At 35.5% G+C, this 15,513-nt stretch overlaps 1 protein-coding gene across 1 annotated transcript in view; it reads left to right on the top strand.

The window, feature by feature from the left end:
* The first annotated feature begins 1,597 nt into the window (after positions 1-1,597).
* The window catches only part of LOC5574311 (protein gustavus), a 756,279-nt gene continuing 742,363 nt past the window's right edge, over positions 1,598-15,513 (top strand). The window contains exon 1 of the mRNA XM_021845167.1: positions 1,598-2,730. The gene's annotated coding sequence lies outside the window, so the exon portion shown is untranslated. The remainder of the gene's footprint in view (positions 2,731-15,513) is intronic.

Genomic DNA, 15,513 nt, shown 5'->3' with positions numbered 1-15,513 from the left:
GCAGTTCGCAGTTGAAAAGAACTGTCAGTTCAAGCGGAAGTCGCTGTAGAAAATTTCTGCAAGGAATCGGCAAGAAAATTCTTTAGCGATCCCTGTTCAGCAGCAAATCAGGCTTAACACTTAAAAGTTAATAATTTGTTTATAAATGATGATTTATCCATCCTTATGGATCAGTTGAATATGTTCTTTGAAATTTATTATAAACCCATGCTAACTGTAGTTCACTTTTGATTTCAATTTCGGTCAAATGGCATTCGGCCAAATAATCCTTTCGGCTCAACGGCGTTAGACCAAACGGCATTCGGCCAAATGAACCGGAACCGTTCGATCTCGCAAGAGCAAGCGATACGATCAAAATATCAAACACTTCTAACGCGATTTGCGATCAACGAAACTATTCCACCATGCTACGCGAGCGACACGCAGCACGATTGATCCTGTGCGCATCGCCCGCCTCCGCAGGAGCAAGCAACGCGGCCAAAGTGTCAAACACTACTCGCAAGCTTAATGACGCAAATTTCAAAAAAAAAAATCCAGTCATACAAAAAGGAATCGAAATTCAGTGCTGTCAAACTTGTTCGTCATTTATGTTCAGTATAATTCAACTACTAACATTCGTAAAGTTATGCTGTGTTTAAGCCTTATAAAAACGCCAAATTGAACGATTATAATTATTATATTATATGATCGAAAACTGTGCTTATTAAAATTAAAAACCGATGCCGATAATAATCAAAATCAAAACAAATTCTTTTTGTTTTGAAATTGTTTTACGTAACACACCTTGTGTTATCGAATATATTTGATACTTGATTGTTTAGTTATTGAAAGTTTTATCAGGCACTAATTGTACTAAAGCCATTTAACTTCATATTTTTGCCGTTGAGGTGGAATTGAGAACACTTAAACCTGCCAGCAATATATCTAAAGCCAATTATTGAACTAATTGGTTAAAAAAAATCTGCTTAACATTGCAAGTAACATAAATTTGATATCGTATCGATGTGCTGCAAGTTACTCCGTTTGACGGTACATCATCAAAACATTACATACACGCAAAAAAATTGTGCGGTAAAAACTACCATTTTGGGGGGTTAACTTAAGCGCTCGCACCGGCAATTTTCAGCAGACCAGAAATACGCTTGATTTCACCATGTCTGTTGTCGAAATCAGATTGTTGTAATTTATTTCTGTCAAATGTACCAGTAATGTGGTGGGATGTACCGTAAACATAGTAAATTGGTCTGAAATTTCATGGTAGTTTCAAGAATGGCCGTAGTCAGCTAAAATAGTAATTTTTACCACAGAATTTTTTTCCGTGTAGGTATTTCCAGTGTTGGTGAGATTTTCCTGATTATTGATAATCGGTTCATTATAGCACCGTCGTGGACCCGCGACCCACAATTTGGGAAACCGGGAGGGAACGCAACCGCGCGCGCACGCGAGAGAGAGCATGGGATTGAGAGCAGTTTACCAGCTGAGTCAGCGCCAGCCAGCCATCAACCAAGCAAGTAAAGCTTGAACCTACTGCGGCCAACACGACTAAACGAGCCAAGAAGAACCAGGTCGGGGGAGATACAACTCGAGCCGTACGCCGCCTTCGTCAGTTCTGCTTTCCGTTCGAGACTGTAATGAGCGCATGTTGAAGTCGCTCCCCGTTGGGTCGCTGGTGTTCTGACTGAAATCGCGATACATCGCGCCGTCGTTCTATATAGGTAACTGCAACTAGTATACTGGCATACCGGGGATACACGTCAACTATTCGAGCCATCATCATCAACATCCAGCGAGCAAAAGATTCGTGACTAGAATTGTTTCGCGTTCTGCTCGTTTACCTTTGTTCCTCAAGTTCTGCGGCTAGACCGTATGTGTGAGCGTAAACAGTAGCTATCCAACCTCCTCTCGTTGATTCTGTTATGGTCTCGTGTTCTGGAATTTGAAGCCACTTGTTCTGCGGTGCGGCGGCTGAAAGTTTACTACTTTCGAATACAACAATACCCAACCGTCCAAGTTGTATCACCTGCCTAGGAAGAAACGAACGCAAGTTTTTCTGCATTCTGAACGTACGGAAGGTCCGTTAAGTTGACCATAGTGTGTTGTGCATCGTCATTTCCTGCGTTCCACGGAGAGCAAGAGCTCCCCAAGAATAGTGAAGAAAAGACGCAAAGCTGTTGTCGTCGAGCGATCCCACAGATCGATTTGTGCTAAATTGATTTTCCAACCTTTCGTTAGTTAAGGTTCTCTCAGTGCATCGCGCGCGCATAATCTCCGCCTCGTGAATCGTGAAAACGCGTTCTCCTCGCTCGGTGCCGCGAATGGATTGATGACATTGAAACGGGAACGTGAGTGCAGAAGATTTTTTGGAAGGGGGCAACTACTCAGTGGAAAAAGTGCCTACGTGTTAGTGTTGGTTTAGAGCGGAGTTGCAGTTTATCGGATCTCGTTTTGCCGGATTGTCGTTTCGCCGCCAGCGAGCAACTTGACGCATTCAAATCCATATCGAAAGTGTGGACAGCATTTTGCCAATTAATGTGGCAACTGGGCTTATTGCACAAGTAAAATCGTATGCGTGACACAACCGCCACCGCTGCCATATAGGAGCACGACGACGCGGATAAAACCATTTAGGCGATTCAGACTTTAAACGGCCTCCGAAGGAGATTGTACGATTGGATACTTTTATCAGCTGCAGATGCAATATTGAGGTGCGGACTCGGTTCGGATCAAAAGGTATATCACTGCGAATATTCAAGAGCGTAATGAAATGGTAAAATATATGTGTTGTTCCAAGGCTCTTTTTGGAACAAATTATCATATTCGAGAGTATAAAAAGAAGCCGATAAGAAGCGTTACTTCTCAATGTTCTATGAGCACTTCCTTAGTAATTAACTGATAGCTTCCTGTGTCATTTTTCCTTACAATTGGATTTTTCTTATATTAACGCAAAGGGGTGTAAGTGAAATATTGGTCGGTTATGATTTGAATGTACTAAAAACAATCTACAGATTCCAAACTTTTTAACGGTATTATTAGATGAATTTTTCAGCCCATTAGAAAATATAACATAATTCGTAGAAGAGTATGCAATATGAATTTTTCTCAAAATTAGGATATTGACACCCCTTTATTTATAGCCTCCACAATTAGAAATTATGAATAAATCTTCATTTGCGTAAATACAATCACATGCGTAAACTCCAAGAACTATTAGAAGACCTGAACTTGCACATATGTTGGTCTGATTAAAATCTAAAAGAAAAATTTCTTGTAATATTAAAAATGAATTTCTTTAATGCTTTTTTTTCCTAGCATTACATCCCAACTGGGACAGAGCCTGCTTCTCAGCTTAGTTTTCTAATGGGCAGGCTCGGATTGGAGGCGGTGCCAAGGGAGACAATTTAATGAGTTATTTTATACACTGATGATTTTAAATTTAAAATAAAAATCTATTAGATTTACATGACATGAGATTATAGTTAAAAGTAAATTCCATACGATTTTGATCTGATTTATAAAGATTCAGCAAACATTCTTCTATTTGCTAATGAAAACCATCAAGGTTATGTAAAAACTTTAAAACTCTTGATGGGTTAACAGCTTTGAAACAATTCATATTTGAAAAAAAATCCACATAATTTGTGTAAATAATGCATCAAAATCTCATGCGTGAGCTTGGCGAAGCATATCTCAAATGAGTTTGCTTTCGCGCCTTTGGGGAAGGCTCATGTAGCTAATTCTGGAAGTTGTTAGTTGACCGAGAGTGAATTGTCCCTCATCCGCAGAGGCTAGTTGAATATCTGATGAAAGCTTTTTTGTCTGTTCCTCTACTGTGACGAAAATCAAATTGAGTATTTAAAAGCGTACTGTTTAATCCAGTTGCAATATGATTTTTTTTCTATCAATAAAGGTAGGAAATCAGAAAATTTCTACACAATAAAATGAAATAGTTAATCAAATCGCTCATTGCTTCAATAACAAATGTAGTTTCAAGTTCAATAAATGGAAATATATGCAGCAACATTGAAAAAATAATAATAGAATATTTGTTATTGTTATTCAAGTCTCGTTCAATCTCGATTTCATTTTGGACTTGATTCAGAACCATTTCATTCAAAATTCAATCTCTTCATCTATTATGTACGATTTTTCAAGTATTCCAAACAGATGATTTATTTCACGTAACATTCACTAAGTGATATGAGTATAGTCGAATTCAGACAAACTTACTTTTTTTTGTAGTTTTCGGATATTTAATTTTCAACATAGGGTAGGTGTACCAGTTATAGCCATAGTGGTTCCCTATTTCGCCATACGTGATATTTTGAATGCCTTCACATTTTGAAAAATCTTTTGTGTTTTAGCAGTAAAATAAAGGATAAATCTTGATGTTAAAACATACAAAAAGATTAAAAGTGTAAAAGTTATCTAAATTTTGCATATGGCCAAATAGGGAACCACTATGGCCATAACTGGTACAGTTTCCCTACTAAACCTTTTTTATGTTTAGCGTTTCCAGCTCATTTTATACCAAGGCGATCGTCAGCATATCTGAACCGCTGCCCCACCCCCGAAGCTCAAATCCGGCACTGTTTATGAGCATTTCTTCAATTATTAACAAGATATTTCTTCCAGCTGACCATTTGTGCATGTGTATATTGTGTATCAGATATGAAAATACTTTATGCGCTGGCAAGCCGAGAAAATTTTCTTTACGAAAAGATCCTAGACCTGTTGGGGTCCCGATTTTGGGTCCCTGAAAATTTCTTACATACTGACTTAAAAACACAAAATCTCGTTTCACGAACTGATCCAATCAACGAACCCCTGATATACATAGTAAAATTGAGGTTTCGGCACAGTTTCAGTGTAAATTAATTGAATTAAATTTTAATTTATTTCCTAAGGTATGCATATTAACCTCAGCAGTCATTGCTGAAGTCTCTTTCTTGAACTTTTGTAGCTCTGTTATATGAAATCTTGGATAAAATGGAGAGTTTGGTAGAAGTTGGCATAATTACGACTCATGCGGCAATTAAAACCATTTTAGGGGCCGTCCATAAATGACGTAGCATTTTTACACTGATTTTTTACACCCCCCTCCCCCCTCGTAGCATTTCGTCACAAATTCTGATACCCCCCTTGAAAAATACGTAGCATATCAAGCACCCCCTCCTTGTTTTTTTTCTTTGTTTTCCTCAGCTAAAACAAAACAATCCTAAAATTCAAAACAAAGTTTTTTTTTTATTTATATTAACTACTGACTGAAACGTCAGGATAATCTGACGAATGATAGCGCTGAAACCGTAGCGCTCAAAAATCATTTTGAAAACAGTTTAAACTAACTTATCTCCTGTCTAAGTTACATAATAGTGGTTCTCAGTTTTTTTTCTTAATTTGGTTAAATTAAGGTTACATTCAATTTGTAGTACTTTCGCTCTTGTTAAAACCAATAACAAGTTTACAGCTGAAAATGTAAAAAAATGGTTCGTATTGACAAAACCAACAGCTATGAGTAAGTGTTCAAAATATTGTATAATATATTAAACAAAAATTTTGTTATATTAGAGGAATTTATAAATTATTCGTAGTTAAGAAATAGGTTTCAGTGAATATGATCAACAAAGTACCTTGATTTAGAATGGATCTACAGTTATTATTCTCTAGATTCAAATCCACAATAATTGTGATATTAGGAATGTTAAAAAAATCAGCGATTTTTAATTTCAATATTTCGACTTAATTTGATTATCGCCACCTATACCGAAATATTCTTTAACAACTCATTATATAAGGAAGCAATCTATATAAATAAAAATGGAGTGGTGTTTGTATGTCACGAAATGGCTCGAGAACGGGTCAATGGATTTGAATAATGTTTTGTCCGTTTTGTTCTTCAAGGGTTCCGACATGTTTGTGTATATAAAAATCACAGGATATTCACCGAGAATATCGGAAAAATGAGCGTCTACGAAACTGTCATTTCGTATGGGACAATTCAAAGGTTTTTCAACAGCCTACTTGATGGCAAGACGAAGTTTGCCGGGAACACTAGTGTAATAATATAAATGGTCTTTTGCTGAATTATCGAGTGATTTAAACAACTTAATGATAGGACAATTAACAAATTAAGGATATCACTTGAAATTGTTTACATCATTATTATACAGACTGTTCCATTGAGCATTGATATATCAAAACAAATCATTGAGTTGGCTGAGTGAAGATCTCCTGAAACATTAAACGCACTGAATATTTTTTTAATCTTATCTTATTAATGATTTGATACTGATTCATAATTTTATAAATTAAGTTTGATAATTCAGACAAAGGAGTTTGATAAAAAACTGTATGTCGTTTTTTTTCAGCGCTACTCTTTTTCCGAAATTATTTAAAATGCTACGTCCATAAGTTGGGACCCCTCCCTCCCCCTTGTCACACATCGTCACAAATTCGTGAAGACCCCCCTCCCCCATAAAATGCTACGTCATTTATGGACGACCCCTTATTAGATTTCTCAGACAACTTTACATAAAAATCACTGCTTTCCTTGAAGTGAACGCGATGTGGTCACAAGATACAATTTTTTTATGGCACGATCTTCTTTTTATTTTGGCATGACCCCTGACACTGAGATTGAAGACTGCTCATTTTTTGAAGTGAACACCTTGTGCATGCTATATTTTTTAATATATCAATGAACTCGCAATCGGTTTTCTGTACATCGTTCGACTAATATTGTGCAATGTTGTGATGATAAAAAAGCTGCCAACATAATTTAATTTTACACGTATTAGAACGGTCGATATTTGGAGGTTATCAATATCAATGATTGTTAGAATGTTGGCTGGAAAATTTGACAATCTTCATTTTTTATTTTCAAAAAAGGCTTGTTCTTCAAAAGCACAATCAATCAGAGGCCTACTGAAAAAAAAATCAAGTTATTTTTGGAGCCACAATTTTCCAGATATCATAAAATCGTTTCTCCTCGATTTTTATTCGTAGATTGTTTTGGTTTCAACTACATCCTGATGGAAATACTAACCTGCCGTGAATCGCAAGTCAGTCGCATCTGCATTTTCGTCAAAATTAAGTTGAGTTCAGATTTCAACAAATCTTCCTATGCTCTTTTTTAATGAGATAATAAGATTCGTTCGGAAAAAATGGGATAAACAGCAAGTCAAATTGTCCCGTAATGAAAAGTAACCGCATATCATTCCCACTACAGATTTCCGCACCGTGTAACACAAAAATGAACCGTGTTTTGTCCATCTTAAAATTTTTCTCGGAAAGATATTGTAGTGAAAAGCAAATTGTGAAAGTTTCATTAAGATTTGAACTTGTTCCAATCCTCTGGAATTTTTTGAATATTCGTATGGAAAACGCCCATTTTCTCAATGCCTACTTTTTACAGATGGGAATAACTTGTGATTCATGGCAATAATATAGTATTAATATTAATAACTAGTGGTCCCGACAAACTTCATCTTGCCATCAAGTAGGCTGTTGTAAAACGTCATGTAATCCCCCATACAAAATGACACATGAGTCTTCTCCCGTTTTCCCGATTATTCCGGAGACTTTCTCAAACTTTTTCCTTGCACGAACACGTCGCATCCCTTGTCGAGTATAACAGTGAAAAACTTACGTCAATCCGTTGATCCGTTCTCAAGTTATTTCGTGACATACAAATACCACTCCATTTTTATTTATATAAGATAACCTACGCCTTCATAGAATTGCTTATTTAGACCCCAAGTCACATTTAAAGCACAATAGAAAAACAAATGCTTTTTTTTAGAAGACCTCGCAAAGCACAATGACAATCATCAAAATTGGACACACTGCTGTAATGAATCGATTTTATTTTCCATATATAATTATGTTATTCGTAGATTACTGATTGGAATATTTGGAGAAAAACGTTGACGCTGTTGATTGATAAATATGCGTACATGGTTTTAAAAGTATGAGACTTTTAAATAAAACGAACATAATGTGTAATATTTTACTTAAGAATGCGATTAAAACCTTTCGATTTATCTCTCTTTTATACAAATATAGTTTCTTTAGGTCATCTAAACCTATTTTGAACACGATTTTTACTTTTATTTTTTGATGGGAGTAAAAAAATGGGTTATCAGCAAATTTGGCCACAAATGGAGGAATTACTAGAGTCAGAAAATAGTGAAAAATTATTGATAGAATTAAAACTCTATCTTTAGTTGAATAGTAAAGGATTTAGTTTATAAAAATACAAAAATAAGGATTTTTGTAATGCAAAAAATTATGTTTTACTTTAATTGTTTGCCCGATTATGATTTTTACTATAAACAATGCGTCCACTTTATAAAAAGAACAGTTCTTAGTGTTTTGTGAGCATTTCCACAGTTATCCACAGTTGGTTGCCATCGACTGACACTGACACTGGCTACAAGTCACGGTTTACAATATTTATAAGGTTATATATTCCGTAAACTGACAACAAGTGTTAGTCGAAATACGCGTATCCGACAAAGATAAGCAATTAGGGCGGAATTAAAAGGTACAAAATACTCCAATTTAATTAATAAGAGGTTTCAGACAGGGTTGGGAAAAAATTTGAAATTCACTCTACAGTAGCCAAACAAAGCCAATAACAGTCAGCGAAGCCAGTGAAACTCACGCCCATCGCTGCTGTAGGCAAAATGCCTTGAAAATTGCTAAACACCCGTTGCTAAGGGCAACCCAAAATTACTGTAGAAAAATGTTCTATTTTCCGCTGCATTTCCCGCATTTAGAGCCTTCAATGACACTCATGATTTAGAAAATTCGTGCACCCAACATAGGCTACTTGATGAGATTCGCGTTTTTGAACTACTGTAATGGGAAAGCCACGTGATCTTCGCGAAAATTCAAGCCTACTACTATTACCATTCCCAGCACTGGTTTCAGATACACCGTACAATAAAAATTACTTACCATGAAAAGGAAAAGGCTTGCAGCACACCAGACTTGAACCAAGGACCATGTCGAGCGTGAACGCTTACCATTAGTTGTAATTGATAGCGATCAAAGCACACATAAAAAGTGATAGTGCTAATCAACTCATTCTAGTTATTCTCATTTCTAAAATGTCCCTTTAATTTCACATTTCATCGATCTACCAAGGTTTATTTTTTTCAAACTTTTTACGTATTAGTATCGCTAATTCATACTATGCTAGTATAGATGCTAGTTCTCTTCTTGTTAGAAGGATTTACAAATTCTTTGCCGAATGATTATCAATCTCGCTGAACTTTTCTAAGAACCTTAGTAGTAACAAGGCTGGTTCATTGTACTCTGTAGCCAGAGGGGCTGAACCCACCTTGAGCAGTAATGAGAGATTCTTTTCTCACTCGCTCTCTTTTGATTATGACAGTGCAATTCTGAAGGTTTTGGAACGTTTTTTTTACTATAATCCTTGATAAAGGTTGAATAAAACATCCGAAACCGTCAAATGTAAAGGCAAACTTGTTTTCGCCGTTATTCAAGACCTCAAGCAGCACGCGAAACATCTCTCAAAGAGATGCCCTTCAAAAATGGTTTCAATCGCGTATCAATAAAAGCATCTGTAACTTACCTGGTTCTAGTTCGATTGCATATCAATATCAAGGCTCATAAAGTTTCATTGCCGTTCCAACGAACATGCATTTCACTCCTTGTTTGACGTTCAACATTTTAGAAACGACAAGACTTACTGCAAATGTGCTTTGCACATAGCAATCAAGTCAAGTTTATCAAGATGTTTTCAGCAACTTTTCAAACCAATTCTTGAAACTTCTCCCAAAGTGCCGGTTTTAATGTAATGTTTCAAATTACTTTCATTTATAGCATTCGCAACTTGCATTCAATTTTCGTTCTCATACCCATAAAGCTAGAAGATTCATCCCAGTTGCGAGAAAGTTGCACCAAACTACGGGTATGACAGCTAGAAGCTTGTTTGTTTCAATCCAGTTGCAATATGGTTGAGTTGTACCTTACGTATCATCTAACAACTAAAACATGGTCTAGCAACAGTTTGTTAAAAACGTGTTTCTCATGTGATGTGTCGAAGTTTTTGCGAAAAGTTTAGATTATTTCAGGCGTGGCCTAATTTCGCCAGTATTGTATTCCTAAGGGTGCAGTAAAGTTTTAAGCAACAATCTTTGATTCATGGCAGGGTGTCTACTACCTGGAAAAACCTGGAATTCTCAGGGAATTTCAGCCATGATCAGGGAAATTATTTTAAATCAGTAATGAATATGTCCTCTTTGTGACAGAAAATCATTTCAATCAGAAAAATTTTCGGCTGCGCCGCTATCAAAACGCTACTAGAGATGTTCAGTCCTTATTTGTTTACGATTTTTATTTTTGTCAAAGCTTGGATTGGAAAGTTGGTAAAGGCAAATTTGTCTACAAAATTGTTTCTTGACTATTCCACAAGTTCTGAAGGAACATTCAAGGAATGTTTCAGGTTTTCTATAGATTCTTTGTGGAACACCTTTATGAATTTCTACAGGAATGGCACCAGTAATTTTTCAAGGGATGCTTAAATGAATTCCTTCACAAATTGTGTCGAAAAATCGTAGAGCATTGCAACATTATTACCTCCAGTAATTCAGATAGATCACCCTGGAAAAAAAAAATAACAGCGATTATCCTAGGATTTCATCCACACATTTTTCCAGTTGTTACTTCTAGGAGATTTACCACATATCATAAAGTAGTTCCACAAAGTTTTCTTCTTCATTTCGATATTTTTCCATGAATCCCTGCAAAAAACTCCTACGCTGATTTTTTCATTTTTTATAGGGATTCTATAATTAAAAATCATCCTCGATTACTTTCAGAAATTACTCAGAAAATTCCTCCACGCATTATTCAATGAAATCTTTTATAAACTTTTCCAAGAATTTCTCAAAAAATCGATCTAGTATTTCTTTTTAAGTTCCTCAAAACTTCTCTGGATTTCTCAAATATTTTTTCAAATAATATTTCCAAACTCCATGGACTCTTGAAAACTTCATTGAAGGTTCCACATCAGTTATTACTACAGCCATTTTTACAGGTATTTTTCTAATTATTCATACTTGAATTTATGTAGGGAGTATCTCCGAGTTTCTTCACAAAGTCTTGTAGGACATTATACAAAGATTCGAGTGTTTTTCAGTTATATTATCAAGAAAATCCCAAGAAGTATTTCATCAAGGAGTTCTTTCAGAGATCCTAGTAGGAAATCATCAAGGCATACTTGGAACTCACAAAAATTTTCTTTACAAATTCCACGCGGATTTTTCTCAAAATTTCCTCCAAAAAAAATGACACAAACCCTTGAAATTTCCCTGGAGATATCTCTGCAAGCATGAATGGTTGTTTTTAGATTTCTTTGGCAAATAACTAAAAGACTTTTGAATTTTGAAGAAGCTTCATGTCTTTTGAAGAAAGTTATTGAAAAATCACAAAACAAAAGAGATCGTTGGAGTTTTATGTGAAAGAAATCCACAGTAAAACAAGCAGTAATACCGTTTTGATTCATATTACGGACAGCTTCAAATTCCGGACACTCTCGTTTGTATGGGAAACATTTCACACGAAATGTTTCAATTTTTGCCATTCGAAAGTTCTCACTTTCGAGGCTCATTTTAGTTAACATTATCCATAGATACCTATGAAAATTTATAATGCTAAACTGCCTTAGACGCCTCTTGAGTGGTTTGCCCATTTGAATTGATTATTTGACTTTTCTATTTACGACTTTCATGAGCTGTCCGGAATTCGAATCAAAGTGTCCGGATTATGAGGCAAAAGTAAGGAAATGTCCGGAATAAGAATCATGAAAAGTCTACACATTTCTATTTATTTGAAATTATTTATGTAGCGGAATCAAAATCTTCACCCACCATTCGAAAGTTTATTGGTTTGAAGGCTTGATAACGCGGAGGAATCATGCAGAATGATTTATTTGATATGCTTTCTGATGAGTTATACTTCACTTAGGCCTTAAGTGTCCGTAATATGAATCAAAACGGTACTTTTCGTAATGTCAAATGACTTTAAAAAATCATTCTTATAGAAATTCATGTATGGTTTCATTCTAGTACATGTTTGGTTTGTTTTTTTTTCAGGCGAGAGGTATCTAAACGCTACCAGACCCGTTTTCTCCAAGGTATCATCTTGAAAAAAATACAAAACGCCCTCTAAAGAAATGTTGTGGGTGTATCACTGATGTCCGTAATTCAGAAGGTTTTTTTCCCTTAAGAATAGCATATTTTCTTTATATCTGATTTTGATGATTTAAGGCACTTCCAGATCATTTGGTTAGAATATTTTTTTTTTGAAGAAAATCAAATAAAAATCACCAAATTTTTATTTATTTTTATAAGCTTGTTTGCATGTTTAAAACAAACTGATAATAAAATATTTGTTTGTTAAAATGAAAAAAACGTACATTGAAATTTATCTTTCTATTTTTTAATTTGGGTGCTTTGAAAAAAAAAAATTAGTCGTGTAAAATGAACTTTTTGTTAATCATGTATGTATTTTGTAGAATATCTGGTACCTGGAATTGTTTTTATTTAAACCTGAAAAACCTGGAAATCTCAGGGAATTTCTTTTCTGTAAATGAGTAGACACCCTGCATGGGAAATGTGGTTACTTTTATAGTGCATTGGCGAAACAATTGTTCGAAAAGCTGGTGGAGTAGTGAGTATAGGAGAAGATTGGGTGGTCTTCAGGTCTACCCCATTACCCCGAATCCCATTTCCCCGAATGTCATTCCCCCGAATTCCATTACCCCGAATGTTCCATTACTCCGAATTACATAACCCCGAATGCGATTTCCCCGAATTGATGATTATGTTGACATGATGATATTGATGACATTTCCCATGATATTGGAATTCGGGGTAATGTCATTCGGAGTGATGGGTCGTTCGGGGATTCAGAATTCGGGGTAATGACGTTCGGGTTAATGGCAATCGGGGTATTGGGATTCGGGGTAATGGGGTAGAATCTAATTGGAGTGTGAATACAGTGTTGCATTTGAACGCGTTCAAACCTTTGAACGAGGGATCAAGTAGGCTTGAACATTGAGCAGTTCTAAAATTCGAACCGGTGCGAGCTGAAAAAATTGTCGTTATGGTAAACACAAACATATTTCAATGCGAAAGTATTGCAAATAATGTAAAGAAAAATTTAAGGTTCCATATATTATATACACAGTTCGAACGAAATGTGTAATTTCTGAGACATATACTGCCCATAAATGCATGTCAGTCCCATGTTTGCTGGATTTCTATTCACATGGGACAATTATGCGTTTATGGGCAGTATAATGCACATAATGATATGTCATGTAAACTTCAATTATATGTCATGTAATCCAGCAGGATCCTGAGTGATTACATGTAACACATTTTACATGATTTGAGACTTAAGTTTACATGACGTCATGTTTACATCGCATTAATGAAGTTTACATGACGTGTAATCTCCATTATTTTTAAACAGTGTATGTAACATGCTTTCAATATGTTCTGTTGTGGTATTTTACAGGTTTACAACTTCATTGTTCATTTTAAAGTGAATGAGCAGGTGCAGAATCTTGCACGAGAGTTCAATGCTTACTAGGTTCTCGTGAAAAATTAGATCGCCTTCAGTTCACTTTGGCTCGCGTTCAGTTTAAAATGCATCACTGGCGTGAAATGTCATGGATATTTGCATGATATTTCATATAAACTTCAATTATATGTCATGTAATCTAGCAGGATCCTGTGTGAATACATGACATATAACACATTCTTACATGATTTCAGACTTCAATTTACATGACGACATGCTTACATCGCATGAATGAAGTTTACATGACGTGTAATAATTATTCTTAGCTGTGCACAAAAACTGTTGTCCTTGTGATTTGAAAAAAAAAACATAGTTATAAGATAGTTTGTCGATATTGCACGTAAAATCTCAAATCGAAATTCGATTATGAAGCAGTTTGCGTGCGATTTTATAGCATATACAGAATGGAAAACACAGATATTTATAATATGAACCATATTTCCGGCATTTTCCAATTTATAATGCAACGGGCTTCTTGGGAACGAACTTTATTAGATAGTTCTGCAATATAAGACATTGGTCACATACAGTAAATACCATAAATCTCCACCAAAGGCTATCAATTTGCTCCCACCAGCGCCATGTGCAACGGACCATCTTCTCGAACGCCTCGCCAGAAATAACCTTCAAAATAGCGACATTGACCGCCGCACAATTTGGAGGCTTCGATGATGATAACCTGTGCACATGGATGACAACAGCAGGCAACTAGACGTGACATGAAATCAAATAATAAATTGACTGTGAAGATAATGTCGCCGGGCAGAAAATGTGTGTTCTTCAGGCTCAGCTCAGCGCATGAAAGTGGATCGAGATCGGTAGGAGGTGCTGTAGGCTTGATTGACATGGGGAACAGGATATGTAGCTTAGAAAACTTTGCCATAGCTCTAAACAAAGACAATGATATTGGACTCGGCTAGACGTTTGACTATCATTTGACGGAGTAGAGATGAGGACATTGTTGAAGTGTGAATTATAAAAATTAGGTAAGAACAGGAAAAAAATAGTTTATTATTTTTTTCATTAAGATTACTAGACTAGTAAAATGTCTAATGACTAATCTTTTTGAGTTGATTTCACCTTCTTATTGAATAAAAAACGCCTTATAGTCTAACTTAACTCAAATATAGAAAGCAATTATCGTGGAAACGAACGATTTGATTATTTAATTAGACATTTGCTCTAATGTCTCAACGCTAGATGTTCTATATAATCATGAGTACTATATCAAAGAAGGAGCGTCCAAATCATCTTTAGCATTTTATTTCTAGTTTTTTTAATATTTAAGATAATTTCGAGGCGGGCTTAGAGCCTGGGTTCAATTGAGATATTTAATTCTCAAAATTGTTTCTTAATTGAAATTGCAGATCCTGCATTCAATTTTCATACCAGAGTCCCGATTGCGTTGAAATGCTCTTCTCCTGACGTTTCTGAGACGGATTAAGAGTTTAAGATCATCGTCTATAATCACGGATACGAACTTTATTTCACATGTTTATATTGCAATGCCCCTTGCTTCAACAATAGAATTGTCAATATAAAGTTTTGTTTGCAAAAAAAGTTATCATCAACAATACTATCGATGTGTGTTCCATATGTATCCTAGTTATCTCATAAATAATTGAATGTGGAGCTGATAGTATTGAGCATCACTTCATGGAATATTCGAAATATAACAGGGACATGATCAGAATAAAAATCAGCGTGAGTAACCAGTTTGCTACAAAGATGACTAGAGTCAGTTAAGATCACATAAATCGTACAAGGGTTTATAGAAGACGAAACACATGTAGGGCTATCAGAGTATTGAATTGACAAATATCCTTAAGAGCACTGATCAAACAAAGTTCAGCCGTTGGAGTTGCTTTGCGAATTATTTCATGAGAGATGTTTTTC

The sequence above is a fragment of the Aedes aegypti genome, chromosome 2, assembly GCF_002204515.2.
Source record: "Aedes aegypti strain LVP_AGWG chromosome 2, AaegL5.0 Primary Assembly, whole genome shotgun sequence".
Classification (NCBI taxonomy): Eukaryota; Metazoa; Arthropoda; class Insecta; order Diptera; family Culicidae; genus Aedes; species Aedes aegypti.
This window is presented reverse-complemented; position numbering and strand designations above follow the sequence as displayed.